Source organism: Meriones unguiculatus, chromosome 2, assembly GCF_030254825.1.
Source record: "Meriones unguiculatus strain TT.TT164.6M chromosome 2, Bangor_MerUng_6.1, whole genome shotgun sequence".
Classification (NCBI taxonomy): Eukaryota; Metazoa; Chordata; class Mammalia; order Rodentia; family Muridae; genus Meriones; species Meriones unguiculatus.
The window spans coordinates 90,075,994-90,080,415 of NC_083350.1; the positions used below are offsets into that span (position 1 = coordinate 90,075,994).

Consider the following 4,422-nt stretch of genomic DNA (forward strand, 5'->3'; position numbering starts at 1 on the left):
ATTTTATGTGGAACACATTAAATGAGGCATATAAAGAAATCAATAACATAGTATTTAGTACAAAAGAAATGTTCAGGAACTGTAAGTGTAAGGGCAAAATATGATTAGTCAGATCCTTCATTGTGTCTTTAAATTTGTTATCAGTCCCTGTAAAAGAGTAAAACAGAAATAATCAGGATGTAGCATTGATGGAGAAAACACATTTTCAATAAAGATATTGTAGGAATCATGGTTCCTGGTTTGAAACTGCCCAAGAATCACTAATTGTTGCCTGAAAGAGTATAACAAGTTCAGTAATAGAAATGATCAAAATAGGTTAGATTGAGGATGCCATATTGTATAATGTTATTTTGATCATATATTTGATATTTTCTATGTTTTTATAACAAAGTCTACCTGTAGTATGAGATGAAAATGCAATTATGTAGACAGACCCATTTTTTTTAATAGAGTGTGGTTACTGTTTCATATTCCTCAGTGTAGGATGAATTACTAACTCTTAGCTGAGCATTTCTGTTAAGACACAGCACATTTTTAACTCTCATAAACTGAGAATGGGAGATTTTACGAGTGTGGGATGACAGTGAGAAATGCAGCAGCTCTATGAACAGCAATATAATCAGCAACTAATGGGCCTACAGCTGTTGTTTTCCAGGTCATACAGTTCATAGGCTATGCTGGGACAAAACAAGCACTTGAACTAGATGTCACTACAGGAACAAAAGGCAAGTGACAAATATTTCAATGAGGATATTGATACCTTAAGATACCTAATTTCTATATGTGAATTTTGCAGAAAATACCTGTAAAATAAGGCATACTTTATTATATTGGAAGAAAACAAAGGCTAGAAGAAATTTAAAGAAAAACAAACATGACAGCTAGTGTCTAGTACACTGGAGAAAACGCTGATAAAAAATAAGTATTTGAAGGGTCAGTAATTGAAGCATTTGGATATATACTTTCCGATATGCTAGTCAGAAATAGAGTAAAAGCATACATTTCACATAATAGAGAGATATAGATATAGATGTAGTTTCTCACTATAGAATAATGTATATATTAATTTAATATGTATATAAATTTTTATTAGATAAATCTTACATATAAAAAATGATCCAGTTAAAGTTTAAAGAAAGACTGGATCAATAAAATGTAGATATAGAAGTTGGATGTGATACTTGTGACCAAATTCAAATTCTTCTATATGTTTTGGTTTACTTTTGTATCTTAATTTTGTTAAGAGCTCAGTTTTGGTAAATATTCCTTCAAGATCTCAAAACTCAGATATAAGTAAAATTGTTAAGGTTAATGGGAACCAGGACAAGGTTCAGTGTATATTACAAGAAAACCTTACTTTTTTCACCATCACAGTTTTTAGGAGATACATGATTTATTATGTTGAACTATCTCTGATATGTTTATACAGATATAAAATGAAATATATTCTGCAGCACAGGGTCTTTTGTCTTCATCAGCTACATGCCTTCCCACATAGTAATTGGTCCACACTCCTTGAAGCTTTACCTTATTACTGAATGACCACTCAACCTCTTCCCTGAGATGTAGCTCAGTGCAAAAAAGCTATTAGCTCAAAGGGAAAGTTTATCAAAAGCAAAAGTGTTATTAAAAAGTTTCTGTGACAAAACAGTAAATAATTAAAGGCAAAGATAGAGCCTACTGATGAGGAAGGAGATGTCTTTCTCATTAACTAGTGCTGTACAGTGACAGAAGCTGCTCAGAGCCAATGGATAGGCAGACTGAACCACTAAAATCTGTGTTATTGCTCTGTGTTTTGCTGTTTTGGCTTGTGATGAATTAATACACTTTATTGAGAGCAGGAAAAACAGATTCTAAATGTGCTTTCTTTTTTTATCCTTTGAAAATAAAGGAATTTGGACTAAGATTTGTAAATAAATCACAGAAATCAATACAACTGGATGTCTCTCCTGTGTCTGTGGATATGACATTTTTATTATGTCGCTTTTTTTTTTAAATATCTGAACTCTTAGGAATAAGCTGACCTAAAACTTGAAATCAATCATCCATGGATGTATCCACACTACAGAGTGCCCAGCAGAAGAACCAGTCCAATTTGGTGGAATTTGTCTTACTTGGCTTTTCTGATGTTCCCAAATTGCAAGAATTTCTTTTTGGGGTGTTTTTGATAATCTATCTAATTATTCTGATGGGCAATAGCCTCATTATCATAATTACTAGGGCTGACCGTTCCCTTCAGACTCCCATGTACTTTTTCCTCGGAAATTTTTCTTAGAAATATGTTACGTGTCAGTCACTCTCCCCAGGTTATTAATAGATCTCTCCAGACAAGGCAGAATTATCTCCTTTATGGCTTGTGCTACTCAGATGTATTTCTTTCTTGTCTTCGGGGCCACAGAGTGCTTTATTCTGACTGCTATGGCCTATGACAGATACGTTGCGATTTGCAACCCATTGTTCTACCCTCTCATCATGAACAATAGTCTCTGTATACGCCTGGCAGCTGGCTGTTGGGTAAGTGGAGTTCCTGTGCATATAGGGTTCACATACTGGATCTTCTCTTTACCATTCTGTGGGTCAAATCAGCTGAATCACTTTTTCTGTGATATACCTCCAGTTCTGACCCTAGCTTGTGGGGACACTTTTATGATAGAGATGCTGATATATGTGATTGCCCTTTTATGTTGATTCTTGGATCGTATGTGAAAATAATCTCAACCATTCTGAAGCTTCCATCTGCAAATGGAAGAGCCAAGGCCTTCTCTACGTGTTCTTCTCACCTTATAGTTGTAGCTTTATTCTTTGGATCAGGTATCATTTCATACTTGAGGCCAAAGTCCAGCCATTCACCAGAAACAGACAAATTCCTTTCTCTTTTCTACACTGTTGTGACTCCAGTGTTTAACCCCATGATATATTGTTTGAGAAACAAAGATGTTATGATTGCATTGAAAAAGTTTCTTCTGCGATTCATTCTGTTATGATGCAAGAAACATGCTTTACTTATGTTATATTTTCTTCTTTTCTTAATTATATCATCCCTTTCCTCTCTTTTCTCCTTCCTACCCATGTCATGCACCTTCCCTTCACTCTAGGTGAAATTTGTGTCCCCCTTTTCTTTAGTTGTTGTTATATATGAACTTTTGTACATAAAACATGCTCTTTTTTATAGAAATTATGTGTGGTTATTTTTATATACTTGGATTTTAATGAGTATTTATGTTTCCTTATCACACAAAACCAACTCAGTGTTTATATTCAACCAGTAGATTAATTTCAAACTTCAGTTCTTGTGTGAAAATCTAATTTCAAGATACTATAGCTCTAAAGTAATAATGAAGTTATCAAATAATTCTTTTCTTCTTTTTATGCTGACTCCAAAGCAATGGTTATATTTTCTATTTCTTGAAAATAGTTATTATATGGATGTATGCTTACTCTACGATAATATTGTAATGAGTTCATGATGAATAAGTAAACCTCAACTATTAACGTTTTTTTTACACTTGGTGAGTGATTGCTTTATAATTATATAATTCTATTAAGGAAAGAAAAGGTTCCAGTTGTCATTAAGAATATTTTATGATAAATTTTACTTTCTGTTGAGTAACCTGGTGCCATACTATTCTTTTTTCAGATGTACATGGTAGCCCATGCCTTTAACCTCAGCACTTGGGAGAGAGAAGCAGGTGATCTCCAAGAGTTTAAGATTAGCATACTCTACAGAGTGAGTTCTAGGACAGCCAGAGGAACCCTGTCTCAAGACTTTCTCTCTTACAATGAACAAAAACCAAAAACAAACTTCTTTTTTTAAACATTCCTCTCTTTTCCCTTTCAGGTCCATGAAAAATGTATTTTGAAATATTTTCTTAATAGACCTTTCATATCTTCAAAAATGAAAAGGAGAAAATAGGCATTTCATAGAATTTTATTATTAATTTGTTTGTAAAATTTATCAAGAAAATATCACTGGAAAACTGTTTTCAAATGCATTTCAATAACTTTACAATTTTTCTTTTCCAATGAAGACGCACCATGTGAATTAGTGAATTTCTGAACAATACCAACTCAATCTCAAACACAGTTCAAATTTTATTCAGACATAGTATTTGCATAAAATTATAGATTAAAATAATTCAATATGCAGGTAGAATGTTTAATAAGCAAATTATAGCAGTAGATATTTTATTTTTTGTTTAAAAGTTTTTAATTTTCCTTTTCCTTTTTTAAAATTCTTTATTAATTACACTTTATTCACTTTGTATGCCCCCTGTGGTTCCTTCCCTCCTCCCATACCAATCCCTCCTTTCCTCCACCCTCTGCATGCATGCCCCTCCCTAAGTCCACTGATAGGGGAGGTCTTCTTTTCCTTCCTTCTGATCCTAGTCAATTAGGTCTCATCGGGAGTGGCTACATTGTCTT

General features: G+C 33.4%; 1 pseudogene; it reads left to right on the top strand.

Annotated features, from left to right (window-relative positions):
* Positions 1-2,047: 2,047 nt before the first annotated feature.
* Positions 2,048-2,984, top strand: LOC110541634 (olfactory receptor 10AG1-like; annotated as a pseudogene).
* Positions 2,985-4,422: the final 1,438 nt, after the last annotated feature.